General features: G+C 56.4%; 1 non-coding gene across 1 annotated transcript; it reads left to right on the forward strand.

Annotated features, from left to right (window-relative positions):
* Positions 1–6311: 6311 nt before the first annotated feature.
* On the forward strand, positions 6312–6412 carry LOC138388642 (small nucleolar RNA U13). The gene has a single exon (XR_011234172.1). It is a non-coding gene; the product is annotated as a small nucleolar RNA U13 (small nucleolar RNA).
* Positions 6413–16661: the final 10249 nt, after the last annotated feature.

Raw genomic sequence — 16661 nt, forward strand, 5'->3', positions numbered from 1 at the left:
GCCTCTCCTGCCAGTCGGGGGAGACTGGGAGGTTAACGAGCAGCACACACACTTGTCCCCCCAACGTGGTCAACCCGAAGACTGTGGACCGTTCATGTCATCCTCCACACACCCTTGGCATAGTGGCCCCTGCTCCATGTACTTGACCTGACACGTACCACGTCTGTGTTGTGTGCTGCGTCTGGCTCTCCTCGCCCTCTGGGCCATTGCAGCCTGGGACACACTGATGGACCGTCTCTCCCATTCCAGACCCCGTGCCCACGCACGAGCATCCAGAAAGAAACTCTTTGCAAACGTGCCCCGTAAGTCTTCCGGCTGGGCAAGGTGGACTCTTTCTTCCGCGGGAGCCAAGGTGAGGCCCCTCCTTCCACCTCCACGTCAAGCGTGTCAGGAAGCTGAGGGCAAGGCTACAGCGCTGTCCCTGAACGTATGACAGGAGCCACACGGAGGAGCCACGGATGGAATGTGGCCCTTTCTAACAGCCACATTAAAAAAATAAAAATAAAAAGAAACAGGTAAAATTAATCTGAAAATGTATTTTATGTAACCCATTATATCCAAAATATTATCATTTCAACATGTGACCATATCAACAGTTACTAGTGCGACATTTTGCATTCTTGGTTTGGCACTAAGCCTGTGGAGGCCAGCGTGCATTCCACACTGACGGCGCATCTCGGTCACACCGGCCACGTCTCAAACGCTCAGGGGCCACCAGCCCTCGGTCTGACAGCACTGGTGTGCCCTGTGCCTGGCTGGGCCGCGTTCTCTCTTCCTGACCTAGAAGACAGCCTCTCTGCCAGTGTATAACCAGTGCGGAGAAAGAGTTCTGGACAGAAAAGGCCATGAAATTCACAATCACATGCTTCTCTCCAAATCCACGTTCTCTATCATCTCACAAAGCTCTGTTTTGTGTTGAAGAAAGAAATGTGTGACTTTAACTCGGATCTTCCAGACATTCCAGTGAACCCTTCTGTCCCCGTGGGGTGCAGTGTGGACCAGCATCAGAGGCCAGAGTTCTAGAACCCACCTCCTGCCTTTGGGCAACTCACTGCTGGCTGGTTTCAACATCTAGAAACCGAGCACATTGGACTAGCTAAGTACTCCCCGAAGTGTGCCCTGTGTCCCTCTCTCCTCCTTTGATATATTGACAAGTGTCGTGTTAAATAAAAGATCTCATTGACAGAAACTCTGTCCTGACAAACTCTGGCTTTACGTTTTTTACTCACTGCAGGACATCTGAGATCCCGTGATGTACTGGCATCAATTTCCCCACAACAGACAGGCGTAGAGTGAAGCGAGGTGCCCCGACCTTACCGGACCTGGAACATGTTCTCTCGAAGCACCTCTTCCCATCTGGGGGGACATCTCGGAACACAGGACGAGGAGTACCGGACCTGAAGTTCTCCAAGACACGCTGCTCCTCTGATACACTAGGGCCCCAGGGCTTCTTAAATTGGGGTAGGGGTGACTTAGATCTGGTGTCAAGGAGAAAGCCCAGGTGAACTAGGTTCCCAGGACTGCCATGACAAATCGCCACCAACGCTGTGCCTTAAAACAGTAGAAATATGTTCTCTCATCATTCTGGAGGCCGAATTCTGGAATAAGGATGTTGGCAGGGCTGGTGCCTTCTCAAGGCTCAGAGGGAGAACGTCCCCTGCCTCTCTCCCGGTTTCTAGCGGTTGCGTCAGTCCTTGGCGTTCGTTCTCCGTCTGTGGATACGTCGTTCCAACCTCTGTCTCCCTGCATCCTCCCTGCTCGCAAGAACACCCGACTTCGGATTTAAGGCCTGGCCGGACAATCCAGGAATTTCTCATCTCAAGATCCTTAACTAATCACATCCGCACAGACCCTGTTTCTAAATAAGGGCATATTCTGAGGTTCTGGGTGGACACAGGTTCTTTGGAGGGGACACTATTCAATCCACAATCCCTGTATTTGAGAAAAGGCAGGAAAGGACAGGCAGAACTGCCTCGCGTTGGTCAATCTTGCTGTTTGCAACAAGGGTCTCTTGCATAGTCCCATCCTAGCCTGTTTTCTCATGCCCGGGAAGGACAAAGGTGCCTGCCAAGGCCCCCCCTCGGCGCCGCCTGACCGAGCGGCTGGGAGGAGACCCGGGTGCTCCAGCAGGGCCGGGTCTGCGGCAGGCCTGGGGAACTGGCACTCACGCAGGGTCCGCCCTAGCTGTCTTCTTTTGCTAACGTCACCAGTTGCACAGGATGTGGGTGGCAAGTGCCATATCAACAAAGTAGAAGGAGGGGGCTCACTGTGAACAGAAGGGCTATCATTGGGCTTTTCTTAGCTCTTTCCTTGCTCCTGGCAGCGTCCAGGGGCCGTGTCTGTTGGGCTCTGTATGATACAAGTATTGGCTCAACCTGGCTTTGAAATAAAGATCCCTCAGCTCTCGTTCCTGGGAAGTCTGGGAAAGGAATGGTTTGACTCTCGTGGTCAGCAGGTCACTGAGGACCCCGTTACCTTCTCTCTGCTCTGCCCCAGGACGGCTTCCTCCCAGGGACAAAAAGGCTGCAGCAATTCCGAGCATCACATCTTCATACTGTCACAAAGTACCACAAACTGGGTGGCTTAAACGACAGAGGTTTATTGTCCCATAGTTCTAGAGGCTGGAAGATCGAGGTGTCATCAGGATTGGCTCCTTCCGGAGGCTCCAAGGGGGAATCTGGTCCAGGCCCCTCCCGGCTTCTGTTGGCTGCTGGCCACTTGTGGTGTTCCTTGGCTTGTAGATGCGTCACCCCCATCTCTGCGATGGCCTTCACGGGGTGGTCTTCTCCACGTGTGCAGGGCTGTCTCTGTCTAAGTGCCACCTCTGATGGATGTCAGTCGTATTGGATGAGAGGCCCACGCTGTTTCAGTGTGACCTCGTCTTCACCGGCTACGTCTGGAGTGACCCTACTTCCAGATAAGGTCAAGTCACATTCCGAAGTCCTGGGGATTAGAACTTCAACAAATAGAAATTTGGGGACATAGTTCAGCCTGTAACTACATGTGTACATGTGTCCCCGACATGCACACACACTGTTAGAGAAGATAATAAAGGGAAGGAAAAATGCCTCGTCTGAGCCAATAGTTCCTACAGCTTTGAAGGCAAGTGGGGACCCACTGCAGGGGGACTCTGGTTAGGGGGTGTCTGCTGGAGGGGAGGGTGGACAGTGGGGCCTGGAGAGAGAAGCCGGCAGCTACCGTGAGGTTTTAGAAACACAAGGACCATCTCCCAGTATCCCCTGGGGGGCGGGCAGAGCACGGGTCTCCCGGTACGTGGGGTCTTTGCTAGCGCAGGGGCTACAGCGGGTGGCTCAGAGCCGTGGGACAGCAAGACACTGCACGATACAGTTGACAGAGCTGAAAACTGCCCATAGGGCTGCGGGGAGGTGGGGTCCCAGACTGTCACAGGCCCCCTCCCCTGCTTGCGTGGAAGACCCACACTGTGTCCTGACCCCCTGCCGGCCCCCGGCCCGCTGCCTGCGCCCTCCTGCTCTCTCGCCTGCACAGTGCCCGCCCCGCCAGCCAGCCTCCTCCCCAGTGGGCGCTGCTCACTCTGTTTCCAGCCTCCTTCCCCCCAGCCTCTGTCTCAGAATCTCAACATACGCGTTCATGTTCCCGTCATCCGACTCCAGCACCAGCTGCCACGTGAAGACTGTGAGATCACGGAGCGCACCCACCCAGGGCACGAGAGAACGGTGCACCGATCAAACCCTCGCCCTGGCCGAGTCCCTCCTCGGTTCCATCAGCTTTCGTCCTGCCCCTCCCAGAACCAGGCCCTGTGCTAGCTAGGAGCCCGGACGTGCGCGACCACGGTCCTCGCCTGCAGGGAGCCTGTCGTCCCGCTGTGGTGGACACAGAAGCAGGAATAATAATTAACCCAACAGCATGGGAGATGCCAGCAGGAGGGGCACCTTCCTCAACACGGGCTTCCCGGAAGGCTTCTTGGAGGAGGCAGTGTAGACACAGAGTAGAGAGTGAGTTAAAGGCAGTGGGTGGTGAGGACTGCAGGCCGGCCCCTTGGGCTGGACGGGCTTCCCCTGCAGGAGGAGGCAGCAGAGGAGGGACAGCCGTGGCTGGTGGGCTGGGGAGTCCTGGGCTGGACGTGTTGCTTTGCCCCAGGGGCCACAGTCAGGGCTGGGCAGGGGTGAGTGGGCAGGTGAGCAAAGGCTTGAGGTCAGGAGGGGAGGCCTGGCTTGGTGGGGCCAGGTGAGGCCACAGGGATGGGGCGGCCCCGGAGACCAGCAGGAGAAGCGCCTCCCCTCTCCCCCTCCCCCACCTGGGGACTTCTCCACAGCGTCCCGAGCCCTAGTCCAGTGGGTGCATCTTCCCCTCCCAATCCGCTTTTCCTCTCCCTCTTTCACCTTCGTTTGCTCCTTACATCTCTGCCCTCTTGCCTCAAGTTCAAGGGCACTGGCTGGGTCACCAATTTACCTGTTATGCCGTTCTTTTTCAGGAATTCAAGACACTTACTCCAATGTGACGACATGAGTATCACTTGTAGACTGCAGATGGCCACGAGAATCCTCTGCCCACCCCGAGGGGCAGCTCTCCACCACGGCCTACGGAGGGGTCCCACCCCGACACTGGGCCTCCCAAGGCCAGGGGAGACCACAGAGATGGATGTTGGAGCCCTGAGGAGGCTGCACGGGCGGGCGCCACGGACGGGGGCCTCCAGCAGCAGGATTCACTCTCTCGTGGTCTGGAGCTGAGGGCTCCGGGGAGAGGCCTCCTTGCCTCTCCTGGCTGCTGTGCTGCCGGCATTCCGCAGGGTCCCCTGGCTCGTGGCTGCGTCACTCCACTCTCTGCCTCCACCTTCCCTGGGCCTCGCCCTGTGCCCCTGTGTCTGGGTCTCTCTGCAGCCATTGGATTTAGGGCCACCCTGCTCTTGCCTGGATTCCATCTGTCAAGACCCTATTTCCAAATGAGGTCCCCTCCACAGGCCCCGGGGTTTAGGGCTTGGACATACCTCTCTGGGGGACACCGTCCCAGCCACACAGTGGGGGAGCAGCCCACACGCGGTGAGACGGGTGCAGTGTCAGTCTCCCCCCAGCGTGTCTAGAGCCTTTGCCAAAATAAGACAGGTTCCCCAGGGAAAGGCGAGTGATGAGAACCCCGCCGGCCCTCCAGGGAAGAGTTGTGCAACCTCAGGAATGCAGAGCCCCAAACTTCCTTAACTTGAAACAGTGAGAAACCCCAAATCCAAAGCATCCCAAGAACAATGCCCGGAGCTACTGGTGTCTTCTCCCTGCGTATCTCATGTCAGGCTTTAACACGCTTGGGATCCCAGCCAGCCAGCTTTTAACCCCTGCCAGCACCGCGTGCGCCCGGAGGCTTCCAGTCCTCTGGGCTCCACCCCCAAGCCACAGGGCTCCTTGTGCAAGAGGCCGGCCCTCACCCTCGGGACAGGGGCTTGGGACAAGGCCCCTGCATACAGCTCTGTCCCCACCGCCCTGCCTGCTTGGGGCCTGGCACGCCTGGGTGGCAGCCTGAGCCTGGACAGGCAGCTCCACGCCGTGGATGGGAGTGATCGACAGACCTTGGGTTGTAGTCCTGCCTTGTCCCCGCTCTTCTGGGGTCTGGTAAGTCACTGCTGCGGGAGGCTGCACCACCAGCTTCGGCGTCGGCCTTGGTCTAGGTTCTCAGCCAGCTCTGTCTCTTTCCAGCTTCAGGAAACCACGGCAGCTCAGTTTCCTCATCTGTAAAATGGGACGGCAAGCACACCCTCTGCATAGGGTCGTGGTGGGTTAAATGAAAATACGTCAGGCTGCTCCCAACAGATGATGGCTATAACTTTTATTATTCTTGGCCTCACTGGCCTCATTTGCAGATGGAGTGAAGTAACCTCTGGGATCCCTTCCAGGGCTTGTTTCTACCTGTCCCACCCCGGGCGATCGTGGGGCCTGCCCGCTCAGAACCAACAGCCACAGCTTGTCTTCGCTCACGGGGGACACCCCAGGCCCCGAGGCTGCTGTGAGGACCATCCTGTTCCTCTAGGGCAAGCCCCTCCCCCAGGGCTGGCCTCGCAGGCTGGGACCTGGTGGTCACACGGGGCCCAAGCTGGGCTCAGAGCTCGGTCGCCACCATCTGGAAAGTCTAAATGCCGTTTGCCCAAGGGGCCTGCGTGGCATCGGGTCCCCCAGTGGTGTGGCAGGTCCTGTGCTGGTCTAAAGGGCTCTAGAGCTTCCCTCTCTCAGCAGTCAGGGCCACGGCAGGTGGGAGGAGGAGAGACAGGACCGGGCGCCCAAGCTGCCCGCAAGGGGACTTCGGAGTGGAGAGCAAGAGGCAGAGGCAGGCACGGAAAGGCTCACCTAGACCTTCTGTGGCTCACCAGCCTGATGACTGGTTGTCACACTCACGCATGAGCTGTGTCTCTCTGAAACCTTGTTAGAGTCGGCTCATGACCCCTCGGACGAGAAGAAGACTAGAAAAGAAAAGGAAAGAAAAAGGCTCCAACGGTGCCAGCTCCAAGCTGGGCTGTTGTTCCGGTTTTTGCACTTGGGGGTGGGGGTGTGAAATAAGGAGCATAAACCGCCTGGCTGCGGGGGGAGGGGTGCTTGGAGGAGGGTGGGTGGGAGCAGGACCCAGGGGTGCTGCTGTGTGGCGAGCCCTTCACGTTGGGGTCGTAGCCAGAGCCTCTTTGCTGGGTCCGTAAAGGACAGTGCCCAGCGGACCGCACGAAGGTTGCACTGCAGGACGGGCCTCACGGGCCCCCCAGAACCTCCTCTCACTTCCCCGCAGCAGGCTGGCCATGTCCGCCTGGGGGCCACCCACCATAGTTTGGGTCCTAAGTTCCCTGTCTCTTAAGCGCCACCCCCCATATATCCTCCATGTTACTCCCAAAGGGAAGGCCAGTCCCTTCCTGCATAAACCCCACTGGCCCCTGGGCCCTGCGATGAAGTCCTCTGCTTCCACCCTCAGGTCCCAGGCTCTGCGGACGTCCCCTCGGGCGCCCCTAGCCTGCAGGGCTCCAGAGCCCAGATTTGCCTCAGTTAGGGCCACCCGTTGCGGCTGCGTCTCCACTGTGGGTTCTCACTTGACTGGCTCTGGTTCCTAACACAAAACATTCATGCTAAAGTTTCTCGGAACTTCAAAGAAAGGAGAAAAGCTTAAACCCCTCTGTAATCCCCCCACCCAGAGAAACCCCTGTAACAGGCTGGTGTCTTTCCAGGGCCTCCCGCAGGCAGGCACGCGCTGTTTCAGTGTAAGATGGTGCACAGAGACAGCGCCCACGGGGTGGGGTCCTGCATCCTTCACTTGCTGGCGCTGCAGCAGTGACCCCTACGACCGCCATCCCATAGTCCTGTTGCAGGGTTTGCAGGCTCTGCCCAAGGGGCCTCGGGAGGGGCCGGGAGGGGCTGGCACTCCAGGTCCCCCAGCCCACCGCAAACACCACAGCTTTTAGCTCTTGGTTTGGGGGCTCCTAGGTGATATTTTAAATTGTTAAATATAGCTTTTCAGTGCTACGAGATTGTTTTAATGTCTGCCTCCACGACATGTACTGTGCGTAAGGCAGCCGTACCACACCATGAACAAAGAAATCCGTGAGCGGCTCCCTTGTGGGGCACGTTTTGCACTGTCTGCCACCCTCCCGGGCCTGCACCCCTCCCTAGAAGGGAAGCTCCCGGAGGTCACCCCAGCTGCTGTGCTCCACGCTGGGCGCAGGGCTCAAGGTGTGTCTTGGCAAGTGCTGGGATATGTTCCTGGACCTGAAGCGGAGCTGTCAGGAGCCAGGACGAAGGACTTTGAGGCTCTATGTGGAGCGCCAGCCCCTGGGGCCATTTTCAGATCACAAATGGAACAAAAAACGAGACAGAGAGTAAGGTGAGAAGAAAGCAGGGGAAAGTAAAATAAAAGCAGAAGAGAAATGTCTCTGAGTTTGGAAGCGGAGGTGAAAGTGATGGAGGAGGAGGGGTGGGAGCGACAGAGGTTCCGGAAGGAAAAGGAGCCGAAACGCACGTCCCATCACCTGGCACGCCCGCCCAGCCCGGCTTTGTCCTGGGACGTAGCAGCTGGTCCGAGCTCATTATCATCTCTGTTTTCTGTGGGAGGGAAGGGAGGCACAGAGAGGTTAAGTGACTCGCCCAAGTTTACACAGCCTGTGGCGACAGAGCTGGGACTTACACCCAGGAAGTCGTCCTCTTGGTCCCTAAGTTACACACGGGGTGGGGGACAGGATGTTTGCTGAGTGCTTCACCCTCCGGGGTGGGACAGAAGAGCTGAAAGAGCCGGGGCAGCCTGGGGCTGGCGTGGGAGAAACCCCACCACAAGTGAACACACCAGACGTCTCAGTGGCGGTTTTATGGGACCAGGCTCCCCTTTTCATGTGAAAGTAAACATGGGCAGTTTAGGTCACAGAACAACCATTTAGAACTCGGAGGAGACAACGTAGGGCCAAGTGCTCAGGATGGGACTGGATTTTCTCTGCGTCAGCTGGGCTTCGTCCCGCGGAAGGCGGGCAAGGCACTGGCTGTCACCCGTCTTCATTCTTTAGCTGCGAGCACTCTGCCGGAGGTTCAGGGGCTTTCCCAAGAGAAACTAGGGGTTTTCCTTCAAATATTTAGCCACTTTGGCAACTCCAGGCAGTCTCTGGAGGGCTTGGCTAGCATCAGACCAGCGGAACAAGATGCCAAGCTCCTGACCCTGCGGCCAGCACACGGTGCCCTGTGTGCTTGCTTAGCGGTGTGCGGGGAGAGTTTGTAGACCACACCCCACTCGACGCTTGGCTCCCCCAGCCCTGCCCGAGGTCCTGCCCTCTGCCCCAGAGCCAGCTCCAGCATGTACCAGGGAGGCTGTCTTCTCCTATGTGCAGGGGATTAACAGGACCACCGGTAGCTCAGAAGTCAGACTGGGCCTTTGCACACAGTAGCTATTCTCAGATTGGGTGTGCTGTGGCATTTTTTGCGGCTGTGCGTCTTACTTAACCAGGGCAGGGTTCATAATAACTAACCATGGCACGGCACCGTGCACGGACAAGTTGGGTGGACACTGGCCGTGTGCTGGAGCAGGTCCTGGGGACCCCAGGAGCCAGGAGGGTGGGGAGGTTTCTGGATGGTGGGGAGGTCCCCGTGGGGATCATTTGGAGGGTCTCGGTGAAGCAGCTATTTACAAACCAGCCCAGTTGTATTTCAGGACCAAGCGGCACAGCAATGCCGGTGTCCAGCTGAGCATGGTCTCCGTCCTCTGCTTTTCCCCCCAGGTAGTTGGGCACTGGACAGGCACTTGGCCTCGGCATCCTTTGTGGCCCAGGTCACCCCTTCTGTGACTTGGCGGAGGGCACTGCTTCTGAAGAGCAGAGCCAGCCCCTGTTCCATCTGTGGGTCCCCACAGGTGCCGTGCACATGGTGGATGTTGTGTGAGCCTGGGGGAAGTTGACGAAATGCATTTCTGTCACTGAATATGCCACTCTGCAGGCACACAGCAGGTGTGGCTCTGTATTTGTTAGCAGTGCCGCATAACAAATGAACCCAGATTGTAGCCATTGGAGACACTACATCTCAGCTTCTGTGGGGCGATATTCTGTGTGCAGCTTGGCTGAATCTTCTCCTTCAGGGTCTCACTCACTCGAGATTGCAGTCAAGGTGCCCGTGGGGGCCACCGTGTTCTGCAGGCTCGACCGGGACAGTGTCCACCCGCAAGCTCCCTCAGTGGCTGTTGGAGGATTCTGTTCTGGTGGCCCGAGGGTCTCAGTTCCTTGCTGGCTGTTGGCCGGAGGCTGCCGTCACTTCCTTGCCATGTGGGCCCCTCTAACTCGGCCCCTCACTGGTCAAAGTCTGCAGCCTGAGAAGGCCACAGAGAGAGTCTCGCAAGCTGGGAGTCGGAGCTTTTTGAAACCTAATCACAGTGGTGACGCCCATTACTCCCGCTACCTTCGGTTCATTAGAAACACTCACCAGGTCTGGGCCCCACTCAGCGGGAAGGAGCCACCCAGGGACGTTCACCCCGACAGGCGGGAGCACAGAGGTCGTCTCAGAGTCTGCCCAGCCAGCCCTGCGCGGTTATGGTGGGGCCAGCTGAGAGGCAGCCGGAAGTGACGCTCGCCAAGTGCTGGCTGTGCCCGAGCTCGGTGCGTCCTGTGGATCATGTCCAGGCCACCCGTGCCGGTGCTCTCTGCCCTCAACAGCTGATGGCGCAGAGGAGGCGCGGGGCTCTCCACCACAATTGGTGGGGCAGGGCCTGGCGCTAAGCCCCGTCCTTGTGACTCCATAGGCTCAATCTTGGTGCCAGCCATGACCTTGTCCTTCCTCAGAGTGGAGTGCTTTGTGCTAAGTGGGCTTCCTGGAGGAGGTGGCATTGGGCACAAGTAGGAAGGAAGGAAAGGACTGTGACCTCACAACCTGGATGAAGGACACGCTGCTAGGGAAATGGCAGAGGCCAAGATTAGGTTCTCTTGATGCTGGGCCATGGAGGCTGCTGTCACAGCGCTCCAGGGGTCCCCCAGCCAGGCCTCTCAGGGACATCCCCGTGCACACCTGCTCCTCGACAGCTGGCTCCTCTCTGCACGCAGGCATGACAAACCACAGACACGAGACGCGTACCTCGCACAACGGCAAGGAGGAAACGCACTAGCATTAGCGTCAGCCCACACGGCAGAAGGACGCTGACACTCGGCTGGGCCAGTCCCGAAGCCGTCCCTTCGAGGCGCCAGCACCCGCCTGTGGATCTAAAGTGGGCTGGTCCTTCCCCGTCTGGGGGCCCGTCTTTCCGTTGGTTACAGGTGGATGGGTCTGCCTGCTGCAGGTGGATGCAGACCCCGTTAGAAGTCAGTTTTCTCTTTGTTTTGCTTGCTCTGCTCAACAAGCAGGGGCAAAGAGAGTTTGTGGCCAGCAGGCCATGGGGTTGATGTGACAGTGGTGGCCTGTCAAAGGGACCTGCCCCCAGGGGTGCGCCTTGTGAGCTGCGTGTGAGCTGAATTGCGCTGGCTCAGAGCCACAGGACAGGAGGGGGCGTATGAGCTCTGCGGCAGCTGTGACGAAGGACCACAGACCGGGTGGTTTGATGCAGCAGAAATGGATTCTCTCACAGGTCTGAAGGCCAGAAGTCCAAGGTCAGTATCCCTGGGCTGCAGCCAAGGTGTGGGCAGGGCTGGCTCCCTCCCAGGCTCCCTGGCAGGGTCCCGCCTGCCTCTCCCAGCTGCTGGTGGCTGTGGCGTTCCTGGGCCTGCGGCCACATCGCTCCAGTCTCCACCGCAGTCGTCACACGGCCTCCTCGTCTGCAGTCACGTGTCCCCCTGCCTCCCTCTCAGAAGGACCTGTGACTGCACTTAGGGCCCCCTGGGTGATCCAGGACAGTCTCCCCAGCTCAAGGTTCTTCCTTAATCCCATCTGCAAAGTCCTTTCTTGTCACATGAGGTCACCTTCACAGGTTCCAGGAATTGGGACGTGTGTATCTCTGGGGGCCATTATTCAGCCTCTGACAGACGGCAGCCGCGGGACAGAGAGATGCTCATGGCCGTGCTGTCAGCTCTGGCCCCTCGACCTCCGACTCCCAGTCCAGGTGCCCGACACCCACAGGAGGCAGGTGGAGATGGGCGAAGGTGAGGGAGCACGCTGGGCTGTGGATGGCCTTGGCAACCCGAGGACACCCCTGGTGAGGGTCCTGTCTTCATCTTCTCCCTCCCCCATCATGCCCCAGGGCTCCACAGGACGTGACCACAACCCCGCCCCCAGGAGGCACAGATCCCAGCAGTGGCCCAGGCTGCTGTGCTGGGGTAGAGCCAAGGGTGCACGTGACGCTCCCAGCAGCCCAGACATGACAGTGATACGTTGTCACCCTGCCCTGAGTCTGGGTGTGAGTTTGAATCCTGAGTGCACTGTGGGCATGGATGCTGTCCTCGTGGTTCTCCCACTGGGCCACGAATGTGGGTCAGCCAGGGCCTGGGAGGGAGGTACTGGGTATGGTGGGCCCTGCAACGCACATGCGGTGCCGGCTGTCCAGACCCACACGCATGCGCACACACACACACACGCACACGCACACGCACAGCATGTGAGCACACTCACACTCATGCAAACACACATGCACCACATGCACAGACACACACACACAGCATTTGTGCATGCACACACACGCACATGCACAGCACACGTGCACACACATCGCACACGTGCAAGCACTCACGTACGCACATGTGTGCACACACTGCCGGGCAAGACAGCCCAGCTGCCCGGTGCAGCGGCCCCTTCCCAGGCTGCTGAGCGCTCCAGTGAAGCTGCTCTTAGAATTGTTCTGTCCGTGTTGAGCTGTGGGGTCTCTCCCCGGGGTCTGCAGGGGTCAGAACCCAGAGAGGCAGCTACCCCGACCCCAGCTTGCTCTATAGACCTGCTCTGGCGACCGGAGAGAAGCTGGTGAAGGTGGGTGGGTGAGTCGCTCGCTGCTGGCACAGTGTGGAGGGAGGGAGCTGCAAGACCCCGCCTTCCCTGCCCGCAAGAGCGCCCAGAGGCTGTGCCCTCAGGAGCTCACCCTTGACCCATGAACTTCACTCTCCTCTGTCCCAAGACCCGGAAGACCCAGAGGGCAGGGGGATGGGTTCCTGGCACCTGGGCAAAGGGCACCCGATCACAGAGTGGCTGCCCTCCCGTTCCCTTCCGCACCCCTGTGTTAGTTTGCTAGAGCTGCTCTGACCAAGTACCACAAACTGGGCAGCTTAGGACAACAGAATTCGATTCTCTCACAGTTCTGGAGGCCAGAGTGTGACATCAAAGTGCCAGCAGGGCCACACTCCCTCTGCAGCCTGCAGGGGAGGGTCCTTCCTGCCTCTTGCAGCTTCTGGGGTTTTCTTGCAATCCTCGGTGTGCTTGGCTGTGGCAGCGTCACTCCAGTCTCTGCCTCTGCCTGCACATGGCCTTCGTCCTGCATGTCTCTGTCCAAATTTCCTTCTCCTTGTAAGGACACCAGTCACACTGGATTAGGGCCCTCCTTAATGGAGTCTCTCCTCATCCTGCCTTGGTTACCTCTGCAAAGAGTCTATTTCCAAATACGCTCACATTCACAGGCACTGGAGGTTAGAGCTTCAGCATATCTTTTTGGGGACACAATTCAAGCCGCAACAGCTCAATGGGTAAGACCTGAGACCAGGACTCCCCGTAGCTCCCCCAGCTGGTGGCAGTTCAGTCTTGTCCCTGGGGGAACAGGTCATCGTGGTCCCAGCTCTTGATCATGAGCCGTTTGTCGGCAGTTCCAAAGACGAGGCACAATGGAAATACCAGGGTTTCACCCCGGAGGGAACCAAATCCCACTAGAGAAAATAAGAAGGCTGGACAAGCCACTTCAGGGATCCCCGTCTCTACCTGGCGTTTGGGTCATTAGACCAAGAAGGTCAAAGTTCATACCTTCCAAACATCTTAGAACATCACCGAAAGGATCAGAAACACCAGCCTGAAATCTGGGGGGAGCAGATGGGAGCTGTGGTGTAAACTCAAGGTCAAAACCTTTTTCAACCGGGGCTTTGCCATGTTGGAGAGAGAGTACACCACCGTCACCTGAACCTAAATTCTGATTTAGAGTTATTTTAGAGTCCCCCCCCCCACTCCAATGCAGCAAATTATCTTAAACAGCAAAGCGTCGTGGAAATGATCTCAAGGACCCAGAGCAGGAGAATGACTGTGTTGGGGCTCAGGACACAGCACCCCAAAACATGGCAGGCACCCCGGCACACCGCATGTCCTCAGCTGAAGGATGAGGAAGCTGCAGAAGCAGGAAGGCCACTCTCCGACCTTCTCCCTGCCTTCTCTCCTGAAGACCCTCCTGTGACAGGTGTCCTGCCCTGGACCCAAAGGAAGGTAATGACACAGAGACGCAGAGAAGAATCTGAACACACAGGCCTCGCTAAGTTCTCCCCAGGCCATTATCATCGAACCACGCCGCTTTTTGGTCCAATCACACTTCCACATGATGCCATTCTTCATCAAACCTAAGCATAAAAATACAGTTTTCCCTGGGTTTTGGGTCTTTGTTTCTGCATGCTCCCATGTCATGTACAACCTTGGTTAAATATTTAATCAATGCGTTCTGCTTTTCTCTTGTTTATCTGCCTTTTGACGTAGGGTGTCAGCCATGACCCTTGAGCTGGGCGAGGGAAAGCTGCCACTCTCTCCCCACCACTGTCACCATTGCAGTCCATCTTGCTAGCACATCTGTATCACACACAAGGCTCACGTGTAGGAAAAAGCAGGAGGTGCAGTTGCACAATTGTAATACAGCCACGACTGTATCAAAAGAACACGCCCCCCCCCCCCACCCAGCCCCTGTGGCCCCCCCCCCCCAACCAGCCCCTGTGGCCCCAGAAGACATGCATGCCACAGAAAAAGGATTTAAGGAAAATGCACCAAAACATCAACAGCGGTTCTCTAGAGGGTGGTAATATTGTAACCTCTTTCCCTTCACTGCTGGCAGAGCATGTGACTTGCGGGCAGAGGAAATCCTGGCTGCGTCTCCCGCCGCACTGAGCAAGGCAACCCTCGCTGTGTCTTGAGTCTGAACCCTGAGCCGTTTGAGAGCACCTGTCTCTTTTGTGTGAGCAACTGTTTCTTTTTTGTTTTTTGTTTTTGTTGTTGTTGTTGCCAGTTTACTACAGAATGGCAAAACTAACTTTCCCAAGGGCATGCCTCAAAGTTTCCAAGATACTTGAGTCTCAGGGTAAGCAAAAGCTTATCTAGGATTATTTGCCTGGTCATAGAAATGGCTCTTTGAAAAGCCTTTCTGCCACTGTGTCAACAGTAACCCTTAGTTAAGATGTAAATTATTAACACATTCTATAGAAAAGGACACAGAGGGCCATTAGGGCTCTATCATAGTTTCCTACATATTATTTGCAGTTGCTTAATATGCTCACAAGGCACAAAGGCTGTAACCGGGGAGGCACCCAGCCATACGCATCGCACTGCCCTTGTACCGATTAGAAAGTAAATGTCATGGCTGGTATTTCAAAGAGTTTTCCTAACACCTGTTGTCCACTTGACCAAGGAATCTTGTGGGCTTAGGAAGAAAGGTTCTTTCTGAGGACTGGAAAATCTGGTAGCAGCCAGACCCCTTCCCAAAGCCACGCTAGAAGTCCCCTTTCTGTTCCATGGGGACTTTACAGAACTCGTTTTTCTTTAAGGCGGTTGCTGCCTCCTCAGTCCTTGTGCTACTAATCAGCTCGTGTTAAGTATCACACTGTCGGGAACAGACTATTCCAAGGACGGACGTCACTGCCCTTCTCCAGTTGCTAGGCAACACCTCCTTCACCTGAGATGGACAAAACAGGTCAGGGGAGATGGAAAAGAGCCTTCTGATTTCAGGTCAGCCTCACCGCCTCTTGGAAGGGGACAGGACAGGGGAGCCTCTCTCGGGGCCACCCACTCAAGTGGCATCGTTGTCTTCCCTTGGGGTGGGTCCTCCATTCAGTGGAATCGACAGTGAGCCCCGGGCGTGGCCGGTGTGTGTTACCAAGCACAGTCCCCAGAGGAGATCTCTGCCGCGTTTACTGTCTCTGACTCAGCCTTCTCGCCTCCGCAGGGGACCGTTCAGACACTGAGTGAGGGTGGCTCATGGAGACCCGCTTAAGAAGTGTCATAGGAAAGGCTCCTAATCCCACCTACGGTGATGACAGTTTTCAAACGCCTGCAGCCAGCTGAGTGGGATGCTGCCGGGCCCCCTCCGGAGACCTTTGAGGTCAAAACAGTGCACGCCCCAAACAGTCCCCAGCGCGGGGGGCTTTTGGGGCCACACAGACCCGGCTTTGAATGCCGGCTCTGCTACTTACTAAGTGTGCGAACTTGGGCAAGTCAGGCTTTAGGAGCGCTGTTTATTCTTCTAAAAAGTAGGCACGTGTTTTCTCCTAGGAATCAGCCCAACGAAGTGCTTGCCCAAAGATACATGAACAAGCCTGGAGACCGAGTGGTGATGAAATCGTGAAAGGCGTTTCCCACAGCTTGTTGAGAATTAAATATTTTTCCTTGCAAGAAGGGGTCCAAAGCCTGGAAGAAGTGGCAGTCAGCTGGTGCAAGGTCTGGTGAATATGGTGGATGATAGAGAGTTTCCAAGGCCAGCTTCTGTAGTTTGAGTAGTGTTGTTTGTGGGACATGTGGTCTTGCAAGAGGATTGGTCTGTCTCTATTGACCAATCTCAGCTGCTTAATTACAAGCATCCTCATCATTTCATCCAGCTGGCTGCAATAGACATCCGCTGTAATCAATTGATCAGGTTTCATGAAGCTGTAGTGGATAATACCAGCACTGGACAACCTAACACACACCATTAGCTTTTTGTGATGAATATTCAGTTTTGGACTGTGTTTCGGCACTTCATCTTTATCCAACCGTTGTGCTGAGTGCAAAAGAATCCATTTTTCACCACACATAATAATACAGTGTAGAAATGGTTCACCTTTATGTCATAACAGCAAAGAAAGGCAAGCTTCGAGACATTTCTCGCCTGATGTTCATTGAATTCATGCGGAACCCATCTATCCAGCTTCTTTACCTTGCTGATTTGTTTCAAATGGTCCAATATTGTTGGAATAGTAACATCAAACCTCACTGCTAATTCACATGTAGGTTGAGATGGATTCGCTTCCACTACAGCTTTCAGCTCATCATTATCCACCTTGGTCTCAGGTCGCCCACGTGGCTCATTTTCTTTTTTTTTTTTTTTTTTTGAGACAGAGTCTCACTCTGTTGCCC

This window comes from Eulemur rufifrons, chromosome 7 (genome assembly GCF_041146395.1).
Source record: "Eulemur rufifrons isolate Redbay chromosome 7, OSU_ERuf_1, whole genome shotgun sequence".
Lineage (NCBI taxonomy): Eukaryota > Metazoa > Chordata > Mammalia > Primates > Lemuridae > Eulemur > Eulemur rufifrons.